General features: G+C 34.3%; 1 non-coding gene across 1 annotated transcript; it reads right to left on the bottom strand.

The window, feature by feature from the left end:
* Nucleotides 1-12,247: 12,247 nt before the first annotated feature.
* LOC111750732 (U6 spliceosomal RNA) lies at nucleotides 12,248-12,354 on the bottom strand. The gene has a single exon (XR_002785819.1). It is a non-coding gene; the product is annotated as a U6 spliceosomal RNA (small nuclear RNA).
* Nucleotides 12,355-26,560: the final 14,206 nt, after the last annotated feature.

Here is a 26,560-nt window from a genome sequence, read left to right as displayed (position 1 = left end):
TGTCCAAAGTATGTAAGGTGCAGTCTTGCCATCCTTGCTTCAAAGGAGCATTCTGGTTGTACTTCCTCTAAGACAGATTTGTTTGTTCTTTTGGCAGTCCATGGTATATTTAATATTCTTCGTCAACACCACAATTCAAAGGCATCAATTCTTCTTCGGTCTTCCTTATTCATCGTCCAGCTTTCACATGCATATGATGCGATTGAAAATACCATGGCTTGGGTCAGGCGCACCTTAATTTTCAAGGTGACATCTTTGCTCTTTAACACTTCGAAGAGGTCTTTTGTAGCAGATTTGCCCAAAGCAATGTGTCTTTTGATTTCTTGACTGCTGCTTCCATGGCTGTTGATTGTGGATCCAAGTAAAATGTAATGCTTGACAACTTCAATCTTTTCTCCAGTTATCATGATGTTGCTCATTGGTCCAGCTGTGAGGAGGATTTTTGTTTTCTTTATGTTGAGGTACAATCCATACTGAAGGCTGTGGTCTTTGAACTTCATTAGTAAGTGCTTCAACTCATAGCAAACCTATATGACAAGAGTAGAAATATCCCATACGGTATCCTAGAATGTGTCCTTTATGGGAACAGATCACCAGGTCTTTTCTCCCACAGAGCCATTGATGGGTTCAAACCATGACCCTTCATTTAGCAGCCAAACACTTAATTGCTGTGCCACCAGGGCACAATGATATTTGGAAAGTTTCCCAAGATCACCTAAAATTGTTAAGATTTCTGATGATATTCATCTTTCTCCTAATTATACCTCAATCCCACCAAAGTGTATTTCCTTTGATTTTACAAATTATTTAATAAATCATATGAGATGATTTATAATTTGTAAAATCAAAGGAAATACACTTCGGTGGGATCGAGATATAATCTTAGGAGATGATTTATTAAATAATTTGTAATAATTTGTAAAATCAAAGGTTTTTTAGTTAATAAATATTGGAATTAATACAAACACATTTTCTAAAAAACAAATCTTTTAGCTAGAAAAAGCTATGTATATACCCCCCCTCAAAAAAACCCACTGCCATCATGTGTGTATAGATATACATTTTAAAAAAAATAGGAAGAAAAACAGTGTATAAGACAAAATACAGGATTTGGCTTTTGTCTTTGGCTCCTGAAGGATAATGCTTGGATCTTCCAAACAATAAAGGTCTCTTTGTCTCCTAAACCTACCAAGCCACACAAGCAAATCAGTGAGGGCCACAAAGACCACCCTAATCAGTTAACCTCAGGAAGAAAGATGGACATAATTCAGTCATGTATATTCAATGATCCCATCAATCATCCCCTATGCAATGGGGCCCCAGTCATGACTATACATTGAAGCCAATAAAAGGCCCTGATATCAGGACCCCTCCCAGGCCTTAACCTGTGCACCTTCACTTATATAATTTTTTCACTTGTAATAAATATATATTAACTGTGGTAATACTCTCTGTGAATTCTGTGAGCCATTAGAGTGAATTAGCAAAACCACAATGGGAATGGAACCCAATAGGTCAGAAGTTAGGGGGCTGGGTACCCACAAACTTGCAGCTGAATCCCAAGGATGTTAGCTGGTGTCAAGTACAGGGTGTCAGTTGGACCTCTGTACTTATGCCAGTATCTATTGTCCCAGCCCCAGGACGAGAGTGCCACTTGAAGCAGTTGGTAATAAGGATAAAGAAGAAGGTAGGTGAGAATTGGATCCGTTTCTAGTTAGGAATTGGAGTCATGCTGATCCTTTCTACATAATTAGATAAAGGTGGGATTTGTCCACTATGTTGCTTATTAGTGCATAGGGTCAATAATTCTTCAATTTCTGAATATGCAAATAGCAAGAGAGACAAAAAAAAAAAAAAGTCTTAATAGAACTAGAAAAGAAGTATTTATTTCTGCAAGTATTTATGAGGCCATTGCTGCTCTTTACCACTTCCTTCCCCACTGACTTTCCACGTTGCTCATTTGCAGTCAGCAGTTAGCTGCCAAGCTTTGTCTGGTAGTCAGAATCAATTCTCCTTTCTTAGCTATCTGCGTTCTTAAAATGCTTTCATCAGCATATACCATTTAGCTAATTAAGTCTGTGGGTAAAGTTTGAATTTAATGCAGAGAATACCTCAAATCATTTGTGGAAGATTGGACAAGAGAGAGAGAGCAAGAGAGAGATATGTTCCTTATCTAAAAGTTGATAGAAGCACAAGGATATTTCTCCAAAGAAGCATTGTTGTAAATTATGCTTAGAATTCAGAGTAGCATTACAGGATATTATATGCGTGCATATGTGTGTGTGTGTGTGTGCATGTGTGTGTGTATACAGCAGTTACAGTCACAGTTATATAGTTAGAAAATGAAATGTAATATTGACTATATTTTAATGAATAAATGGTTATAATTTGTCTGACCATATAAAAATAGTTAATTTAAGGTTGTCTAACACGTCTGTTCCTTTTCTAAAACGCACAGGGTCTGCTTTTACAATCTTTCTTGATGTTCTTGCCCAGAATACAGTTGTTCTGCCACTTTATGGTATCCACAAGCCCTGGAAAAAAAGAAAAAAAAAACAGCAAGAATTCATACTTCTCTGATACAAGAACAGAGCCTAAATTCTCTAATAATGGGCACCATTGAAGCTCTCAAAACCAGTTCTAATTTGACATTAACACATGATTAATTCTGCACAGGGCCTTTTTGGTCAACTTCTTCAAACCTGGTCTATCTGGACATGAAAGGAAAGCCCTCTCCCGCAGTCCATCTGGTTTCTAATATTGTTCTCTAATGATTTTAACTCCTCTAGATTTCACCCTCTATTTTGGCTTTTATTGCAAACCTTCCCATCTTATCTTCTGTATCCCTCATTTCAACATTATCTAATATCTCAACTTCTTGGAACGTTCACTCCATGTTGTTAATGAAAAATTCATTTTTCATTTTTTTTGCTAATGACACTTTAATCAGCAGCTGTTTTCAGCACAAGGTTCCCAACCTCTTCTCTCAAATTTGTGTTTTTCTTTTTATATTTGAAAACCTCTGCCATGTGATTTTATTACCCATTAATCTTCTTCTTTGCTGATTTCCTAGTCATGACCTCTATTTTTGTGAGGATTTTTAGCCCTAGCTTAAAGGCTTCTTTCCAATTCAGCTTCGAATGTAGACCTGGAAACTCTAGTATTTATAAAGTTCATCTGTCCAAATATATGTCCTTGAGATTATGCAATACCTGCAGGACAAAAACCCATTCTCACTTAGTTCATTGTATGAACAGATATTGATGTACTGAGCATGCCAGACACATTGATACTCGCTAGAGACATATTTGTTTACAAAACTGACAAGAACAAAGCCCTTACAGAGCTTACATTTTTATGATGGAAATAAAACTAAATGTAACAAACTAAAACTAAATTTAAAATGAAACAATAATGTAATAAATATTTCATCACAACAATATTATATTTATGAATATTTACATTCAGGGAGTAAACAGGAAAATAGACTGAGAGTAAAATTGTTGGTAGGGAATATTATTAGGTATCCTTAGAAATTCTTTTGGTGGTGTCTTGGCTTTTGATCAGGGACATGACATATGAGAACTTCTAATCTTTCTTGTCTAACATATTTAATGTGCAATCTATTTTTCAGACCTCTATGCCTCCTCATCTACTATTTATTTTTCAAGCAATAGCAACATGGCTGTGGAACTGCAAAATTATCAATGATTTTAGTAAAATTCTCACTCCCTATGTCCATTTAGTTGCAGCCATTTAAGGTCCTGGGAAGATAGAGAGAGAACTGTATAGATTTCCAGCTTTATTGAATATAGATTACTAAGAACCTGAACCATGTTTCATTGTTGAGTCAAAGAAGGAAAATACATAAAATTTTAAGGATTTTATACTTGAGACTCTATTACTGAAATATATCCTCTAACTTCCATTAAATTCTGCTTTCTTTTATTATCATATTAGGCACATTCTATAAAAAATGATAACCATTAAACAAATGAACAAAAAAGAAAAAACTATTGTCTCTTAAATGTAGGCTCTCGTAAATGCAAATTTTTTTTCAAGATCAATAGTATCTACATTACCAGACCACTCTGCCACCTTTGACATTGTAGATTCTCCACAAAATACATTCTATTATTCTGTGACATCTCAGCCTTCTGCATCTGCTCATATCTCCATAATTGTTCTTTTTCTGTCCCTTCTCCTCTTGGTTTATACTTGCACAGACTATTAAATTTCATGTTTCTTGGGGTTCCATATTGAGCCCTCTGGTCATCCCACCCTATCACTTTCATACCAAACACCAAACCAAACCCATTGTCTTCAAGTTGATTCTGATTCATAGCAACCCTATAGGACAGAATAGCACTGCCCCATAGGGTTTCCAAGGAACACCTGGTGGATTCAAACTGCCAAACTTTTGGTTAGCAGCTGTAGCCTTTAACTACTATGGCACCAGTGTTTCCTAATAATTATTTAGCATTTACATACACTAGGGTTTCTGGCATTGTGATCAGTGTTTTATACTCATTATTTCATTTTAATCTTAAAACAGCCCAATGGGGTAAGTACTATCATTATGTAGTTGACTCTGGTACATAAAACAAAAAATTGCAAATATTTATACATTAAATTTTAATATATTGCATACTTTCTATGTTCATTCATATTTTCCTCTACCATATGGTGTTACTGTGTGTCATGGATTGACTTGTGACCCCCAAATGTATACATCAACTTGGTTAGCCCATGATTCCAGTATTGTGTGGTTGCTCTCCATTTTGTGATTATAATTTTTCTATATGTTGTAAATCCTAATCTCTGCCTGTGGTTCATGGGGCAAGGTTAGATTATGTCAAAGAGGGTTAGAATGGGATTTTAACACCCTTACTAAGATCACATCCCTGATCCAATGTAAAGAGAGTTTCCCTGGGTTGTGGCTTGCACCACCTTTGATCTTACAAGAGATAAAAGGAAAGGGAAGTGAGCAAGAAATAAGAAACAAGAGCCAAGAGAATAGAGCATTCTTTGGACCCGGGGTCCCTGAGCTGAGAAGCTCCTTGACCAGGGGAAGATCAATGGCAAGGACTTTCCTCTAGAACCAGCAGAGAAAGCAAGCTTTCCCCTGGAGCTGACACCCTGAATTTGAACTTGTAGGCTGCTAGACTATGAAAGAATAAATTTTTCTTTGTTAGAGTCATCCACTTGTGGTATTTCTGTTACAGCAGCACTAGATGACTAAGACAGTGTATACAGATAAACAAGTTTGCTTTTCACATATTATCATTTAGGAAATTTATTGAAATCATGTGTAAAATGGAATAATTTTAGCATAATAAAGTTTCTTGTGTTTTCATGCTGAGAATTGAGTATATTGTTTCCTTTGAAATAACAACAAAGTAATTAATGTCAATTTAAATTCCTGTGATGTTGTAAAATTGTGATGTTAGAAAAACTATGCATCAAATTGGAATACATTCATTGGCAACATTATAGCATCTAATTTAGTAATTTGAGAAGGAAAAGTCTGGGAAGTTATGGGAAATGTTGATTGATTGAAATTGATCTGAAATTATCTGCTCATTACCGTGCTATATCCTTGACAGCTTAAAAAGTCAACCCTCATAATGATAATGAAGCATGAGACATCACATCGTGCATAGAAATGTGGCTTGTCAATCAATATTCAGCATATTTACTCATAAGATTCTATAGCCTGATTATGCTTTTGATTATAATTAAAGCATTTTATTCAAATGTATGATTTATCAGTTATTGAAGATATTTCTTTTTTTAACTAAACCATAATGCGAACATTTCTCTAATAACACATGAATTGTTTTATTTTATAGTTGTTGCATATTCATACATTTGAATCTTATATAACTATGGGAATACAATCTGATAATATTCCATAACAGCTAGGGGTAGTTACTAGAATAATCTTGGATACTTCTGTTAAATGCTCTAAATTCTACCTTTTGACCGTTTATTGAATACTAAAAATTAATTTTTTAAAGAATTTAATGTAATATTTTAAATGCAATCACAGTTTGAGAATTAGACATTTTTAATAACTTTCCCCACCACCCATTTGTCAGTATGTCTTCATGTGGTGGCTTGCACTTTGCTACGATGCTGAAGCTATGCCAGTGGTGTTTCAGATACCAGCAAGGTCACCTACATTGGACAGGTTTCAGAAGAGCTTCTAGACTAAGACAGACTAGGAAGAAAGTCCTAGTGATCTACATCTGAAAACCTGTCACTGAAAACTTTATAAATCACAACAGAATATTGTCCCATGAAATGCTGGGAGATGAGCCCCCTAGGTGGTAAGACGCTATATTATAGGTGCAGCAATGGACTCTAATATACCAGTGATCATGAAGATGGTGCAGGGTCCGGCCAGGTTTCATTCTGTTATATATAACTGAAAAAAATCCAAACCTGTTGCTGTGGAGTAGATTCCAACTCATAGTGACCCTATAGGACAGAATAGAACTGCCTCTTAGGGTTTCCAAGATGCTGCTGTTGGAATTGAACTGCTGGCCTCTTGGTTGGGAGCCATGAATTGGAGCCAACTTGTTGGCAACTAACATCAACATTAACTTTCCAGCATTTAAAAATACAGTTTCAGGGTATTTATTAGACTTCAAGTTATTCAGTGTGTGGAGTAAATTGGTTTTGTTAAAATTTCCAAAAGCAGAATTTACTTTCAGAGCTCTGTTACATTGTTATTTACTCTAAAAAACTTGAGATTTCTGAAGATCCAAACGAATCCTATTGCAAATAACAAAAACTTAACTAACTTAAGGAAGGCTTTTGCAATAAGCATTGTTGGAAGTAATATGGCTCAGAGAAGTGCCAATGAAGAATTGTGTTAATTGCTACATGTCGATGCCTATTTTTAATTTGAGTGTGGCTAGTTTTTTTTTTTTTTTTTTTAAGTCAGGGAAGCATTAGAACATAAAGCAGAATAAGTGAGCATCTTAGACATTTCTCACAGATCGTTAGGAAAGACAATTCATCTTTTTCTGGACTAAACTAATCTTAAGAGTCATTTTGTTTCTGTGTTGCTACTGTAAAAAGTAAAATCAATTTAAAGTTTGGGTGGAAAAAGTAAACATGATTCAAGAATAATTTCAAGCATAGAAAGTCCTGGGACATTTAATTTCTTTATAAAATTATGCAGGTCCAGGGAATGGGTACTGTCTATATTCAGATGCTTTTAAGGAAATATTGGGTGGGAAATCATTTTAAGTTTATAAAAATAAGTTTTAACTAATAGAGGAAGAAAATATTTTATAAAATTGGTTATGAGCATATGATTTCAATGACTTTTAAGCCCACACCTGAATGAAACTTGGATAGATTGGAAGCAAATCCTCTCTCAAAATAGAATTTGTTACATTGTAGTTGTGTAATTATAAACAAATATAAAAATAAAAACAATACATACAATATAAACATTGTCATTAAGAAACAAATTTATAGCCGTCTATATTTGCAGAAATTAAGGGTTCCTTTGGATTTCCCCAAATACAAAACATTTACTACGTCCAATTTGTTGGTAGAAGAAAATCTTACATTTCTCAAAATTGTTTTTCTATCTGGAGATAATTATCTTAAAAGTATTAAAATCATTTCTTACCCTTTATCCTTCTCTTACTCTTTCTATCCCAGGAGAAAAGACAATATTTATATGTTTCTTTTTGATTGATTGGCTAAAATCATTACATCTCTTCTCAAGAAACAGCCTCTGCACAGGATTCCTCGCTCACTCCCCTGCCTTGTGATCAGGGGCTGTACCCATGGGAGGGGATTGCTGTTTTTCATATATTCCAGTAAATAATTAAGTAACTATTTTCCCACCTCAGGGATAAAATATAAACTATTCCACTAAATGCAGTTCCACAGCATATATTTTCATTTAATGTCAACAGCCAAGACACAATTTATACTTCTATCTGCCTGATTTCTGTATCTACTTTTTGATTGGTTATAAATATATGAGAAAAATGGTGTGTATGATAGCCAACTTCCAAGAAGGCTCCAAATATTTTCACCTCCTGTACTCACACCTTTTGTGTAGTCCACTTACATGTTGAATAGGACTTACCTGTGTAACAAGGCATTCTGACTTCTGCCTTGCTTTCTCTTTGTTTGCTCATGGTGACTTGTCATAAGTTACTTGCCATGGGGTTGGAGGTACATGGAAATATTAGATAACAAAAAATTAGGAGAAGTAGAATCAATTGGTAGTCACCAAGTGACCAGATGTAAAGAAGAGAAACCAAGTGACAGACACATTTGCAGAACTTCATGAAGAATGAAAGATGAAGCATTCAGGTTAAGTTTTATTTTCTGAGGGTTAGCAATAATAATTTTGACTTTTAGGAAGGCTGACTGATAACACATCTGTATTAGTTATCTGTTTCTACAAAAAAAAAAAAAATCTTCCCCCAAATCAGGGTCCTATGCAACAATAAACATTTTCCTATCACACAACTTATTAGCGTCAAGAATTTGGAGGTGGCTTTTTGCTGGGTAGTTCTGGCTCTCAGCATCTAATGCTGTTGGAGTCAAGATATTGGCTGGGCAGCAATCATCTGTATCCTTGACTGGTCCTGGAAAACCCATTTGTAAGGTAACTCAACCAAATAGTTGCAAGTAAATGCTTGGCCTTTGGCAGAAAGTCTACGTTCCTTACCCTAATTTTCACCGTATAGGGCTGCTTGGCAGGACAGCTTGCATCCCCCCAAAATATAATATAAAAAATATAGTAACATATATAATACGTATAATATGTAAATAATATATTATTATGTTGTGTTACATTATATTACATCATGTTATATTATATACAGACGAATAGTGCCATACACTTGAGGTAGAAAAGTGAAATTATTTTATTACCCCAGGGATGTAAAAGCAACCATCTTCCAATGTTTTCTGTTTATCAAAATAGAAGAAATGAGTTCAACGAAACAAAGGAAACCCTGGTGGCATAGTGGTCAAGTGTTACGGCTGCTAACAAAGAGGTCAGCAGTTCAAATCCGCCAGGTGCTCCTTGGAAACTGTATGGGGCAGTTCTACTCTGTCCTATAGGGTCGCTATGAGCTGGAATCAACTTGATGGCAGCGGGTTTGGTTTCTTGGATTAATATATTAAAAAACCTACTACCACTGAGCCAAGTCTGGCTCAGAGTGACCCTACAGGATTTCTGAGGCTATAAATCTCTATGGAAACAGACTGCCACATCTTTCTCCCGTGGGTCAGGTGGTGATTTCAAATTGCTGACCTTTCAATCAGCAGTCGATCACTTTAACCACTGAGCCACCATGCTATATATGCTACCAAAATTATGAGGACAACTGGCAAAATTTGAATAAGGACTGTGTATTATGTAATCAATTCTACTAATATCAAATGAGGAGCTCTAGTGGAACAATGATTTAAGTGCTCAGCTACTAACCAAAAGGTTGGTGATTAGAACACACCAGCCACTCTGAAGGAGAAAGATGTGGCAGTCTGCTGCCATAAAGATTAACAGCCTTGGAAACCCTATGGGTCAGTTCTACTCTGTCCTGTAGAGTCATTATGAATCAGAATCAACTCCATGTTGGTGGGTTTGGCTTGGCTTAATATCAGATTGCCAAAATATATTAATGTTATTTGAGCTAAGTAAATTATTTTTTCTGTTCTCAAAACATATATGCTGAAGTATTAAGGGGTCTTAGATCATAATGTCTATTTCTTTTAAATAGTTCAGGAAAAAATGAGCTGTTAGAGAGGGAAGAAGTATGGCAACATATTAAAAATTGCTGAAAATAATTGAAAAGCATATGGGTTGATTGTATTCATGAAACTTTGCTATAGTATTTAAATTGTTCAAAATTAAAATTTGAAGGAGGAAAAAATGAAAATGACTTCTGCCTATGGAATACCAAAGACCACATTACCGTCTGATAACTGAAAGACTACTCAAGAAATATGAAGCAATGGTTCACAAAATTTTGGATAACAAGCAAAGAAAGCCAGTGATTCCCAAGAGGTAGGGAAAAAAACAAGATGACTCCCAATGTTGTCACAGCTAGCTACCTAGAAAAAGTTTCCTGGAGGAAACCATGCAGTGCCCTGTAACCTCCTTGAGTTGAGACTGAGTTGGCCAATCAGCAAAGCCAAGATGGCTAGAGTTTGCAAAGCAGAGTACCAGAATACCACATGGGAGAAAGCTGCACAGACCAAAACTCTAGAGAGCTACAAATTCCGCATTACAGGCTATTGAGCTGAATACAGACTAGAACACATGTGTGAGTGACCTACGTTAAGACAGGGAAGGAACCACCTGAAAGAATTAGAAGGAACTGTGTCAAAAGGCACACAGGACAAGTACTAGTGCCTATTCCCAAAGGGTAAAAAGGAAAACGTCTTAATTTATGGACATTAGCTAGAGTACTAAGAAGGACATCATCTTGGTAGCTATGAAAAATTAGCCAGAGGTTAAACACTGCATTAACAAAGAATAAATGTAGGGCCTAAAGAGATAAAATTGATTCCAAATTGCTGCATTCCAGAAAAGCTCAATAATATTTTTAGAACTATGTATATTCAGTACTCAACAAAATAAACTCACAATACCTGATGTGTAATAAAAAATCACCAGGCATTCAAAGAGGCAGGGAAGTAAAATTGAACAAGACATGACATAGCAGAAAGCCATAATGTCATTAGTAGAAAAAAGTCTTAAAATACTGGAAAAAATATTTGAAAGAGCTAAAAGGAAATAAAAACAAACAAATAAGAACTTTCTCTTATCTGAAGAAACATAACTTACAAGACATTAGAAAAAAAAATTGAAAAAAAGAAAACAAAACATCAAACTAAGCTTATTCACTCAGTAAAAAAATCTTTAAAAATGAAAATGAATTAAAGACTCTGTAATATATAAAGGCTTAAAGCCTTCATCACAAACAGGTATTACATGACTGTTAAAAAAAAAAAAAATTCTTCAAGCAGAAGAAAACGATACTAGATAGAAACCTGGATCTACACAAAAGATGAAGAGCACTGAGAAGAGTAATTACATGAATAAACATAAAGACTTATTTTTCTTTCTTTTTTTTAATCATTAATTGAATGTTTAAAGTAAAAATATGAATGTATTTTTGGGGGTTCATAATACATGTAGAATTACAATTTATAACAATAATATCAAAAAGGATGGTAGAAATGGAAGTTTATTTCTATAAGGTATTACTTATAGCATCACTTCGGTGTATATTGTGACAACCTAAATTTATGTATTATATATCCTAAAGCAATCACTGAAATAATCAAAGACATAGAGGAAATAAGCTAAAAAATTAGGTGACATGGAATAAAAAATAATATTCTGTCCTAAAGAAAGCAGAAAAGGAACGAGAAGGAACAAAGAACCAATAGGATAAATAGGAAAGTAAAAAAAAAAAAAAGAAGGTAGATTTAAACCTGGCCACATTGAACTTGACCATATTTTTAGCCAGAATAATGTTCCTAAAAATCTTCAAGTCCTAAACCTCAGGACCAGTGAATATTTTACTTTACTTGGCAAGAGGAATTTAGCAGATGTGTTTAAACTAAGAACCTTGAGAGAGAGATGAAATTACCCTGGATTATTCAGGTTTGCTAAATGTAATCGGGAGGAGTCTCCTAACAGGGAGCAGGAGTTTCAAAGTTAGAAAAGGAGATGTGACGATGAAAGTAGAGGTGAGACCGAGGGAGAGAGAAAAAGGGAGACAGAGAGGGAGAGACAGAGGTTTGAAGACGTTCTGTTGCCGGCTTTGAAAATGGAGGAAGAGATCATGAATCAAGAAATGCAGGCAGCCTCTAGAAGCTGAAAAACGCAATGAAACAGTCCCTAGAGTCTCCAGAAAGAGACTTTGCCAACAACTTGATATGGGGATTTCTGATCCCCAGAACTATAAGAAAAAACATCTGTTGTTTTAAGCCACAAAGTCTGGTAATTCTTTACTGCAACAATAGGAAATTAATACACATGTCAAAAAACATATTTAATGTAAATGGCTTAGATGCCCTATTTAAAAGGCATAACTTGTCAGATTACATTAAAAAAGAAAAACAAAACAAAACTAACTACATGCTTTCTACAAAAATTAATTTTCAATATAAAAAATGAAATGATAGAAAATACATGGTAAGATAACAATATAAAAATAAAGCTGGCTTGGCATTTTTTTTTTTTTTTATTAGTATTGAATGTTTCAAGCATTTGTGTGTCATCTTTGTTCGGGAGCCATGCTAATCATCTCTGTATCATTCCAATATTAATAAATGTACTGCCAAGGCAAGCACTGGTGTGGCAATTTTAATGTAAGAGAAAATAGTTTTAAGAGGAAAGATTATCAGAAAAAAAAATGATCATTGCATGATTACGGGGTCAATTTAACAGATGGACAAAACATTTATAAGTATTTATTAATCTAATAACAGAGTTTTAAAAAAAAGTGGTAGATTTATTAGGAAAAACACACAAGTCTAAAACTACACTCAGAAATTTTAAACTCGTACTCTCAATAATGGATAGAAAAAAAGAGTGAATATATAAAAAAAATTCAATAATACAATCAAAAAACTTTACCTCACATTTATAGAACACTGTACATAACAAGGACAGAAAACACAAGCTTCAAGTTTACAAGGAACAGTTAAAGATGGATGAGATTCTATTCTGAAAAAACAAGTGTCACTATATTTAAAACAATTCAAATCATATCCAGTATGTTTTTCAACTACATTGCAATTCAGTTTAAACCAATAATAGGAATATCTGGAAATCACCTAAATATTTTAAAATTAAATGTTTTTTTGAATTAAATAACATACTTCTATAAATAATGCTAGGGCCAAAGAAAAATTCAAATTAGGAATTAGAAAGTATTTTGAATTAAAAGAAAATAAAAATATGGCATATCAAAAATCAGTACAGTGCAGGTAAATTAGCACTTAGAGGAAAATTGATAGCACTAAACACTTTTGGAACAAAGGAAGACATGTCTTAAATTGATGACTTCGGTTTCCAGTTTAAGAACCAAGAAAAAGTTAAAATTAACTCCAAAATAAGGGGAATAAAGAAAATAATAAAGACAACAGGAATTAATGAAATTAATGAAAAACAGAAAATTAATGAATTGAAACTGTTTTCTTACTGACTTCTTTGGAGAAGAAAGAAGGAAAGAGACAGAGAGAGAGGGAAGGAGAGAAGAAGGGAGGAAGAAAGCAAAAAAGGAAAGAAAGAGAAAGAAGGGAAGAGAAAGGGGTCAAATAAACCCCTGGTTACACGGTGGTTAAAGCAATTGACTGCTAACCTAAAGGTCAGTGGTTTCAAATCGCCAGTGGCTCCGTGGAAGAAAAGATGTGACAGTCTGCTTCTGTAAAGATTTACAGCCTTGGAAAGCCTAGGGTTCACTATGAGTTGGAATTGACTCCATGGCAGTGGTTTGGGTTTTGGTGAAGGAGCTCAGTAAGTATTTGTTGTATTAATTAATTGATAGTCTTTATTTTCTTATGAAAGCATTTTTTTTCCATTCTTTTCAATTAAATAAATCAGAAGCTAAAGAAAAAAGCATTCCGTGTTTCAGGTGTGTTTTTTGGGGGGTGTAGAATATTGTTCTGTGATAAAAATAAATGCTTAGTAATTTTTTTTTTCCAGTATAATTTTGTTAAATTCCTCATCAACTCTGCAGAATGCAAAACACGGTGCAAATGTAGAAAACATGGAAAAAAGAGCATTCTTAAATATACAGTATAATTTTGAAAAAAATGCTAACTCTGTATATCCAAACTTAAGAATCAATCAAGCAATTAATAAAATGATCCAGTTATATTTTTAATTTAAGTTTGGCTTGCGTTTGTTAAGGCTCTCACATTATGAATGTATGATCTGTTAAAAAAATGTATGATCTGTTACACCACACATGCTGTGTTTCTATGCATATGGGCTTGTACATAAAGATGCTAATACATAAAAATTTATACTCTACCTTAGAAAATACAATAAATTGTGTAAGATATATTAAAAATGAAGTGTTTCCTATTCTTTTTTTAAATTCTATTTCTTAATAGTCTGTGCATATATTATTTTCAAGGATAATTTATTTAAGATATTTAATCTCTCTGTAATTATTAATTAAAATTGATTTTCATCAAAATCTACAAATCTCTACCATATTAGTGTAACGTGGACAAAACCTATATTTACATTTATTCAAATAGATTTTAATAAATATAAAAAGCAGAGTATTATCTTTAGAAGTTTCCTAAATATCTAGGGCAGTAATTTTTTTTAATTATTACTTTATTCAGAAAAATATGTCTTTAGCCATTCCATAAGAACACTAAGCTATTTTTCCCCAGGGTCACACCTACAACAATGCCTGCCTCCCTCTTGTGAAAGTGTGTAAAGATCAAGTAAACAGAATAAAGTGCAGAGAGGTTAACAACCTAACATGTGAACAATTTTCTTAATTATTATACGCCTCATTTAACTGTTACACAATCACACATCAGCCTGGTAATTTCTCAAAACGCTTGAAGTTCAAAAATATTTTCACCTGCATGTTTAACCACTAGGTGGTAGTATATCCTTTAATGTTTATTGAAATGGCATTCAGCAGTTTACAATGTCAACTTATTCATTTAAATTATGGTGAAACAAAAACTCATTTTGTTTGGCTTTGCATTTTTGTCCTCATTTCTTGACTCTTAGTAGTCTTTAATAATATTTATTTAATATTTCCTTGGGTGAGTATGAAAAAGGTAAGAACTGACTATATTTATAATGATTTTTATTGTTCAGGTTTGTTTATTAAGTGAATATGGATGCTCTCGAGTTTCTTAATTTCTTGAGAGAGTGCTGGGCAAATTTTACTGCCACGGATTGAAATAACATCCACCTTGCACCATAGAATATTCTCTGATAATTAAATTATACCTTACAAACCTTCTACCTCCACCCATGGAGAAAACAAAAACAAACAAAAAAATTGCTCTTTTATAGATGTTCTACTTAGTGAGAAAACATCGCCACTTCAGTACTCTCAACAGAAATAGGAAATACAAAGTAACAGAATTTGTTTTACAGTTAAGAATACCAGAGAACTTCACAAAAGATACCTGTGAGTTGTGATTTATTTTCCCTTGTTCTTTTATGTGTTTGCGTTGGTTTTAAAAAAAAAAAAAAAAAAAGTAATTATTGGATATAAATGTTGTTCAACATAACGTTTGAAAATCTGATCTATTGCTACAGGTATATTCATTGCATTATGGAAGACTGTCTTAATATGAAGTTGGAAACCCCAGTGGCATGGTGGTTAAGTGCTACAGCTGCCAACCAAAAGGTGGGCAGTTCTAATCCACCAAGCGACCCTCGCAAACTCTATGGGGCAGTTCTACTCTGTCCTATAGGCTCGCTAGGAGTAGGAATCGATGGCAACAGGTTTGGTTTTTGGTTTAATATAAAGTTTTACCAAACTATCTGAAACGTAAGTAGGATGAATTATCTGTAAGACAATCGTGTGGCATGTTTACATACTCAAAAGATAAAGGAGAACTCAAATATATTTCCAAGGGATTGTTGAGGAAATGTGCACAAATGAGCCACCGAGGTGTCCAGTACGGTATTATTTATAGCAGTGAGACATTTAATACAATCTTAAAAACGCGTAACATAAAATTGTTAAAAACCAAGGTGCGGATTACAAAATGTTAAGAAAATTACTTTTGTAGGATGTATAGCTATATTTATACCTACATGTGTATCTATTGTTGTTGTTGTCGTTAGTTGCCATCAAGTTGACTCCAACTCATGGTGACCTTCTGTACAACAGAACAAAACATTGCTCAGTCCTGCACCATCCTCACAATCTTTGGTATGTTTGAGTCTATTGTTGCAACCACCGTAAAAATCCATTTCATGAAGGGTTTCTCTGACGGTCTACTTTACCAAACATGATATCCTTTTCTAGGGATTGGCCCTTCCTGATAATGTGTTCAAAGTAAGCAAGATGAAGTCTCTCCATCCTTGCTTCTAGGGAACATTCTGCCTGTACTTCCTTCAAAACTGACTGGTTTGCTCTTCTGGCAGTCTACCGTACAGTCACTGTTCTTCTCCAGCACCACAATTCAAATGCATCAATTCCGCCTCCATCTTCCTTTTACGTTGTATCTCTAAAACCTAACCTCCATATCTGTCTGTACAGCATAAAAACATATAAAGATGAGGACTAAAATTCAATGATGAATATTTCTGGTTATTGAGAATATATAAAACTTTATGTTATACATCTGAGTAAGGAAATGAAGTTAAAACACTTAATAAGAAAAAGAATGGTTAAAATATTTAAATGTAATAGTATTTCTTACTATGAATATTTATATATGTACATAATTCTTATGTAAATATCTAATAAACAACTTAAGAAAGATGTCGTCTTATATCTTTATGATTTAGTCATTTGCCAATTCTTAAATTATAGAATAATTTTTATATACATATTTTAAAAATCATTCAAATTACTAATTGTAAAACTGAATGCAAAACCCTTTCACATATATTGGCTATTTTAATTCAACAGGTCTTACAAAACATGATTTATGATAAAAAGGTGATATACGAACTGGCATCTTGGGAAAGCATTGGCTTTCGTATTCACGGACATAATAAAATCCTTAGTTAAGTCCAGTTATTCTAAAAGCTTATATTTAGGAAAGCAATTAGGTAGCTGAGATACGTTAAACTATGGATACAGTTTCAACATGGAATAAGAAACAACCTTTCAATAGGATCAATACTTTCCTGACTTTTAAATTATCAGAAACTTAAGCATGGAAGAATTAATACAGTGAAACATGAAGTAGAAATTTGACATTTATCTAATTATTCTGCATAATGTCTCTAACAGGCAATCTTAATCCAAAAGTTACTTTTTAGATGCACATTAGTTCATTCTGCCTTCCTTTTGATATCAGAGCAAAAGTATTTTGAGCTCCTCTGGTGCAGAGACCACTGAACAAAATGCTGATCCACCATGCATGTTGCAATATATGAATCTGTAATTATACACTTGTACCAGCTTCTCCAGAAAACAGGAGAGGGGCTCCAGGGAGGACCTTGCACAAGTGCAGAAGGAAATGAAAGGAGAAGGCAATAGGAAAATAACGATTCTTACGAAAATTTTCTGAAGAATATTTTTCACTTGTTATCAATTGTGATTCCTGATTACATAGAGATTATGTACACAAACTAATGTCGAACAGGGAAAATACCTAGATAATAAGGCCAGATTCATGTTTTATTTCTTTGTCAATTCATTTTTGATAGTCTATGTAATCCATCTTAGATGAAGTACTCACTTGAAATTGTACACTGCCTTTTTATTTTCCCGTTCTTTTCATAAAACAATGTTTGATTTCTACTGGTTCTCAAACTCTCAGTTTCAATTTCCAGAATGTTTTAATATTGAATACCACTCATCTTCATAGCAATATAATCACCCACTTTTAGTATAAGAAGGATTTGGCTACTTAGAGGTCAGTCATTATATCAAAGACTTCACAGTACTTATAATATATACTTTAATGTTTCTACTTCTATTTAAAAAAATTTTTTTTTTGTTAGAATAATTAAGATATCGTTTTCTTACTTTAAGGCATAGTATGATATTTTTGTTCATGGGATTTTTAACTCATTTTAACCATGTTTTAATTGACAGATTTCTTTAGGGAACACAGGCTGTAAGTAAATAGAAAACAGTAATTAACTAAAGTATTAACTGGCTCTTTCCGCTTCTGTACTGTTTACCATTGTATACAAGCTTTTCTGCTTGATTGAATTACTGTCTCTTTGCTAAGGATAAAGCTAAATGATATATGCACCACATTTTGAACCCAACTACGGTTCAAGTTATATTGAATTTTTTTTTTAATTTTTGAAACAGACATTCTAGTTTTAATAAAGATGAACTTTCCATATCACTAGCAGCTCTGTCTTATACAAAACTCATATATTTAACTTGTGCCCATTTCTAGGCAATATTTTCACAAAATTAATGCTCTCCAGGTGACATCAGTTATCATTAGGGTCCTAATTAACAGATTTCCCAACAGTTGTTTCTTATTTATGAGGCATTAGCTCAATGTTGTTATGTCATCCTGACAATAATGTAATGTTTAAAGGGCTTTGGATGATACAATATATTATGTGTATATAAGAAAAGTTGTATTCTCCGTCAATTTCATTCCCACAAGTATCTAGGAGTCAGAATTTCTATATCTCCAAAAAAAAGCTTTGTTTTAAAGCAATGGTTCTCAGAGTGTGGTCCCCCATCTCGTAGCATCAGCATACCCTGCTAAACTGTTAAAAGTGCAAAATATCGGGCCCCACCCCTTAATCGGAACCCTAGTGGCACAGTGGTTAAGAGTTTGGCTGTTAACCAAAAGCTTGGCAGTTTTAATCCACCAACCACTCCTTGGAAACCCTATGGGGCACTTCTACTCTGTCCAATAGGGTCTCTATGAGTTGGAATTGACTTGACAGCAATGCATTTTCTTTTTCTTAACCCCTTAATCAGAAACTCTCGGGAAGGAGCTCAATAAGCTGTATACTACCAATCCCCCAGCTGATTCAGCTAAACACTAAAATTTGAGAACCAATGTTAAGAAGAATAAAAAGGTGTGAGTACTGCTAATTAATCAATCAATACATTGTAAATATCTGGTTCATGAGATGTTCATGTTGAGGTATTCACTTTAAACATCAAATAATCTATTAAATCTATGAGTAATTAATCTATTGGTTGCCCAGTATCAGCACCAAAGTCTTAATTACAGAGAAAACTCTGTGCCATACTGCCATTCTGCCTCATCTAGGAGTCTAAAAACTCTTGTTGTGGACTCGGTTCCAACTCATAAAAAAAACTCATAGCAACCCTATAAAACAGACTAGAACTGCCCCATAGGTTTTCCAAGGCTGTGATCTTCATGGAAGCAGACTGCCACTTCTCCCACAGAGTGGCTGGTAGGTTTTACTGCTGACCTTTTGGTTAGCAGCTAAGCACTTAATCACTGTGCCACCAGGGCTCCTTTTCCAGGCAACTACATGTAGTAAATACATAACACATATTTAAAGTTCAATTTTTATTAAATGAGAGAAGATTCAGAGATTTCATACAAGACTTTTCTAGAAAGACAAAAATTTTTGTTTCTGCCAACACTTACACACCTGAAGATACTCCTAAGTGAGCACTGTGACCTGATAATGATGAATTACCACGTATGACCATTGCAGAGCAGCTGGATTTTCATATTTCAGTTAGGACTTGGTGGCACAGTCACAATGCATCTTCAAGGAGATCATGAACTTTCAGAAATGTCACTGGCAGCCTCACCAATTCTCTCTCCAAAACATCCTCATTTCTTATTGCCTAACAGTTTGCCTTCCATTACTGACAATTTTCTTCTGGTTTTCATTTCTTTAAAGTTTCCTCAAGCTGTTAAGTTTGTGTTTTTCAAAGGCATTGGATTACCCCCTTCAAAAACGCATCACTTCTCTCTCTTGATGGTTATGTTTCTAAAACTGCTAAGCCGCCTTAGTAACTCAGGGTCACATATCCATGGAAACAAGATGACATCTTGTTTTAATACTAATAACCTGGCCAATTTCCTCTCTTCACTAAATGCATATCCCACCAGAAAATTGAATAATTATACAATTTTAAAAAGTGGAAGTTATAGAGTTAGAAATCAGGTTATTTCCCATGATATCATTTTATACAAATTCACAGAAGAATATTTAACTTTCAGGACCTTTAGGACTTCTAACTGTAAAATTAGAGTATTTACAATAGCTTCAACTGAAGAATTGGTTATCCCTTGGGCATAATTCCTGTTTATCTAGAGACACCTCTGTCAAATCTGCTGAAAGTGATTCTTAGTTCTCCTACTCTTCTCTCTCAAAATAACAGCCAATAAATAACCCAGAAATAAGTCAGATCACTCTATTTGTTAAGTGAGCTGAAGCAACCTCATGACTTTTTCACGAACCATTTATTTTATTTCGATTCTACTCAATTCTCCCCCTGCTCTGAATTGCCTGTGTATAGAGGCTCTAGGAGCATCTTGAGTATCCATCCAGACAAGAGCTCTAAGCATGTCTGTGTTTTGAAAACTCAAAAGGCTGTGCTCTTATGTAAAACTTGTGAAAGGCCATCTTGTCTGTAAAAGACCAAATGTTTACAATTTATTTAGTATTCCATCAGTCATATAGTAGGACATGAATATCTATTCTTTACAAAGCACTATGCTAGAAGACCCTTAAAATCAAGCTATACAAAATAATTATTTGCATGAATTGAGGAGGGGCGTGATCAAGGTCAGACAAAAGGAGGGATATATGTACCTTAAGAAATTAGAGCAAAGGACTGAGAACATCACATATAATCGTACAAAGGTGAAACCCTCCCAGATTCCTTTCACAAGGTCATAATAGACTGAAGGCTACAATTTATAAATGTAATCTTCATTTTGAAAGTGTTCTGAGCCACCTTGCAGCTCCCATGTCCTTCTGCTGTTCGAATATCAGATCATACATGAAACACAAATGTACAGTGATTCCTAGAAGTGGAGTGGATAAGTATAAAACCAAAAATCAAACCCGTCAAGTTGATTCCAATTCATAGTGGCCCTATAGGACAAGGCAGAACTGCCCCATAGAGTTTCCAAGGAGCACCTGGGGGATTCGAACTGCCAGCCTTTGGGTTAGCATCCATAGCACTTAACCACTATGCCACTAGGGTTTCAGGATGAGTACAAATACCTTACATATTTCATTTTGCTCATATGGGGAAGGGTACTTATAATTTCTGAGAATTACAATCTGGACAATGTTTTTTCTTACCACAGGAAAACATACTTCAGATTTTCTTTAAAGCAAGATAAAATAAGGATGCAATTTGTGGGAAACCCTATCTAGGATGTATTTGGTAATAAGAAAAGTGGTATGAACAGAAATAAGGGTCCAGATGTCACGTACTTGGGAAAATGCTTATATTTACGTAAGATCCAATGGAAGATCTTATCTTACTTATAAAATGATGTTTTATTGAACTCAAGAGTAAAGAAAGAAAAGAGCAAAACAGATGTTAGAAGAAACTATGAAACTTACTCTTAAGCGTAGTGTAGCTAAAGAGAACAGAAAAATGATGAAGCAAAACAGCTGAACAGAAGATTTTAAAGGATGGCTGGGAAATACAAGATAAAGTATTATAATGCAATGTACAAAGACCTGGAGTTAGAAAATCAGAAGGGAAAAACATGCTCAGCATTTCTCAAGTTGAAAGAACTGAAGAGAAAATTCAACCCTGGAGTTGCAATATTGAAGGATTCAATGAGGACAAATTATTGAATGATGTATGAAGCATCAAAAAAGATGGAAAGAATACACAGAGTCACTGTGCCAAAAAGAATTACTCAGTGTTCAATCATTTCAGGAGGCAGCATATGATCAAGAATCGATGGTGCTGAAAGAACTCCAAGCTACACTGGCGAAAAACAAGGATTCAGGAATTGACAGAATACCAATTGAGATGCTTCAACAAAGGGATGCTGTGTTGTAAGTGCTCATTCATTTATGCCAAGAAATTTGGAAGACAGTTATGCAGCCAACCGACTGGAAGAGGTCCATATTCATGCCCATTCCAAAGAAAGGTGATCCAATGGAAGGCAGAAATTATCTAACAATATTGTTAATACACGTGAAAGCAAAAAATTTCTGAAGCCAATTTAAAAACAGTTACAAAATAGGACATGGAACAAGGGATATGATTGCTGATGTCACAAATATCTTGAATGAAAGCAGAGAATGCCAGGAATAGGTTTACCAGTTTTTTTTGTTGTTGTTGTTTATTAGCTTTTCAAAGGCATATGACTGTGTGAATCACAATGATTATGGATAACATTGTGAAGAATGGGAATTCAACACTTAGTTGTGTTCTTGCAGAACCTGTACCTATATCAAGAGGCAGTCATTCAAATAGGACAAGGGGATGCTGCATGGTTTAGTGGCTTAAAATAGGAAAAAGTGTGTTTCAATGCTGTATCCTTTCACAATACTTATTCAATCTGAATGCTGAGCAAATAACCTGGGAAGCTGCAATATATGAAGAAGAAGGCAGCATCAGGATTGGAGAAAGACTCATTATAGCTTTCTATACACACGTGCCATAACCTTGCTTGCTGAAAGTGAAGACATCTTGAAGCGCTTAATGATGAAGATTAAAGACCACAGCCTTCAGTGTGGATTACAACTCAACATAAAAGAAAAAAAATCCTTGCAATACACCAATAAACAACATCATGATATGTGGGGAAGAAATCGAAATCATCAAAGGTTTCTTTCTTGTTGGATCTACAAGCAGCACTCAAGAAATCAAAGGACATATTACATTGGGAAAATATGCTGCAAAAGACCTCTTTAAAGGGCTAAAAAAATGAAATATCACTTTGATTATTAATGAGCACCTGACCTAAGCAATGATATTTTCAATTGCCTCATATGCATGGGAAAGCTGGATAATGAAATAGGAAGACCAAAGAATTGATGCACTCCAGTTGTGGTGTTTGTGAAGATTATCGAATACACGGTGGACTGCCAGAAGAATGAACAAATCTGTTGCGGAGGAAATACAGCTAACATGCCTCTTAGAACCCCAAGTAAGAAGACTTCATCTTGCTTTCTTTGGACATGGTATCAGGAGGGACCAATCTCTGAAGATGAACATGGTGTTTGGTAAAGTAGAGGGTCAATGAAGAAGAGGAAGATCCTCAGTGAGATGGATTGACACTGTGGCTGCAGCAACGAGCTCAAACATACCCACTATTGTGAGGATGGTGCAAGATCATGTAACTTTGTGCTCTGTATTATACATAGGGTTACTATCAGTTGGAGCCAACTCCATGGCACCTAACAACAACAGCACAGAGTAATAGTAGGCAGGGGCATGGGTAAGTATAGTATTGTTGACTGTATCATTATTTTGAATCTTAGAATAGCAGCACTATTAGAATACCTTGGGTTTTTGACCACAGATGCAAAAAGTATATGAGAGTTATCTAAAATAGAATTAGATTTTATTTTATTCTAATAAAATAAATTAGAATAATTTGTCACTTCCAGAAAGAAGACAAGAAAATAATTTTGAATAGAACTATACTTTCAGCAGATAACTTGACTCTCATCAAGGTGTCAGGGCAATGGTTAAGCACTCTGCTGCTAAACGAACCCAACATCTGCTCTCCTGAAGAAGGATGTGGCAGTCTGCTACCATAAATATTTACAGCCTTGGAAACCCTATGGGACAGTTCTACTCTGTCCTATAGGTTTGCTATGAGTCAGAATCGACATGATAGCAATGGGTTTGGTTTTTGGTTTTTGGCCAGAGTACCAAAGGAAGAGTGCCAAGGAAACAGAAAGTACTGGGAAGATTGCAGAGAGCAAAGAGTTTAGTAAAGCTAGCCTATAGGTGATTATGAACTCCAGGGTACACCCTTAAGCAGTATATGTGTGGATCTGACTTGAAATGGCATATCACTGGCTTTAAGAACTGTTCTAAATTTAGACCACCGTCAAAGTTCTGAACTGACCTCTCATTGGCATAGATGCATGAAAGCTGAATAGAACTGTAAAGACGTTGAAAATAGAACTGATAATTTAATCGCAACACACGGAAGGCTGGTGGAACTTGTAGTCTGAACCTAATAGGACCACTTGCCTGCTGGGGGAGACAGAATATTGCCCCATCCCCCAATATGCCCACATTCTAATCCTTGGAACCTGTGTTTATGTCATCTTGCAGGGCAAAAGGGACTTTGTAGATGTGATTAAGTTGATGATACTGAGATGGGAAGATTACCTTGGGTCACAAGAGTCTTTATACCTATATACCTATACCTACATTGTTGTTGTTGTGTGTTCTCAAGGAGATTCTGACTCACAGTGACTCTATATGACAGAGTAGAACTGCCCCTTAGTTTGTAATCTTATGGCATTGTACTATAATCTAACCATGAATAGTGTGTTTTTTTATTGCCTACTTTTCTGCCATGTTATTAAATTGTATCAAAAATTAAAACATAATGGTTGTTCTTAAAGATTGTAAATAATAGTTATGAATAAGGATTAAACAGTAAAATGGCTACAGATTATGCCCTTAAAATATAAAATAAACATAATTATAGCAAAATTTTGTCATACTCATTATGAAGTAAAAAAAAAAGTATTGTAAAATAGACCACTTATTTTCTTTCTTGATGAAACACAGACTCTATAGGTCAAGTAGTCAAGCGAAATCTCCACAGCAGGGTATATAAATGTGAAATATTTCAAAAGGCAATGTTTCTATTCCCTGTAATTAGGCAATTAATTTTACTGGCATTTATAGGCTACATGTGGTGAAAGAATAAAAGATAAAGAAAAGTTGTAAAATCAAATATTTCAATTTTACTTTAAAGGTCACTGAATTACATGACTTACTTCAGAAGTATTTAACCGGAAATAAAGAAGTCAGGAAACAAATGAGATGAGTAACTCAAGTTGTGAAGTTTGCTTCTTTAATTGGAACATAAAATATTTCCTTTTTAAGAACTCACTAGTGGGTTTGATAGAACACATGATTATGACTGTTTGTAAATGCCTTGTACTACAGCTTATTTACTCCTCATTGTTTTTTTTTTCAAAGATATATGCATTATATTCAGGATTTTGTTTCTTTTTATGATAAAAAATATAGAGTTAAAATAATAGTTTTTTTTTTAAACTTTATGTGACAGAAAAATATGTTTTCAGAGAGGATAAATACATATAGCCTTTGGTGCCATAATCTTGGGGAAGAAAGAATTTATTTGTGAAAAATAATTAGTTTTTAATAAAATTTATGTATTAGCTTAGTGTACAAAATTCAGATAATAATACTAATTAATTTTTCTCTTGGTTGATGGAAACCGTGGTGACGTAGTGGTTAAGAGCTTGGCACCTAACCGAAAGGTCAGCAGTTGGAATCCCCCGGGTGCTCCTTGGAAACTCTATGGGGCAGTTCTATTCTGCCCTACAGGGTTGCTATGAGCCGGAATCAACTCAATGGCAATGGGTTTTTCTTGGTTGATGATTAATATCTTAGTGAAAAAAAAAAATGTAAAGTTTCAACAAATAATATTTGACATATAAAACATTTCAAGAGAAATTTATGGGAGTTTTGACTACCATATTTATTAACAATATATGAACAGTATTTTCAATAAGAGATAATAAATTTTCTTTTTAAATTCCATTGGGACACATACATTTGCACATATTTGGCTAGAAGAAAAATCTGAAGAAGCTGTCAAAAGGGAAAAATACACTGACCACAAATAAATAAAACCAATAAACTAAAACAAAATGTTAGGAATAACAACAGAAAAAAAAGACAAATATACCTACATTAAACAGTACTTATTTCAAGTGATAATCACAAACTTTTGCATTAGAAAGTGATGATTAGTCTAAATCAGTGACCCCCTCTGTGGCAGAGACTGCCATTTATCTCCTGAAGTAGGTTCTATACCTCTTTGCTATTAATAGAAGTTATGGATAGACCCTTGACTAGCAGCTGGAGGCTACATTTTTCAGCTTCCCTTGCAGCTACATAAGGGCTTACATCTAGTTTCTGAACCAACAGAAGATAATAGTGATGTGTATCAGTGACAGTTCCGTTATTCAAGAAAAAGGATGTGCCCCACCCTTCTTGTTTCTCCCTCCAGCTGAGTGCATATGTGATGGTAAGAACACAACCAACCCACTAGGACTGTCCACTGAATGTGGCAAAGCAACAGGGTAGAAAGAGCCTGAAACCATGACTATTTTAAACTATATTTCCAGCACAGAAAACCTACATGGACTCTTCTGTGAGAGAAAACAAAGTTCTATAAGATTTACTTTATGGACCCCAAATGCCTAAAATATACTTGAACCACTACATGTTTATGGTGCTTTATTATAGCTACCTAAGATATATATATATATATATTTTTTAAGATATATCCTGACTAGTGTATCTTTAATTTTTCTCTTCTCCACACCTCAGAGATATGTTCACACACAATTCATTATCTAAATTATTCTCCCCACTGATATGGGAAAAGGGGTAAAATGCATTGACTGCATTAGAGTATCCAATGGATTTTAATTCTTGCCAAATTATTATACACATTTAAAGGAATAACACTGAAAATGCTAGCTGTTTCACTTGTTTATTTGTCTACAAAATTACTTAACCAAAAAAAGAGAATTTTTGAAGAATAACTGGAGACCTCTAGGGTCTGTTTAAAAAAAAAAAAAACACTATTAAAATAGTGAAATAATAGAACAGACTAAAAGACCAGCTATAATAACGCATCTAGTAACAGATCCAATAATATATGAAAAGTTACTGATAGTGTTAGAACAATTGACAACATATTTCGAAGCAAG

The sequence above is a fragment of the Loxodonta africana genome, chromosome 20 (assembly GCF_030014295.1).
Source record: "Loxodonta africana isolate mLoxAfr1 chromosome 20, mLoxAfr1.hap2, whole genome shotgun sequence".
Lineage (NCBI taxonomy): Eukaryota > Metazoa > Chordata > Mammalia > Proboscidea > Elephantidae > Loxodonta > Loxodonta africana.
This window is presented reverse-complemented; position numbering and strand designations above follow the sequence as displayed.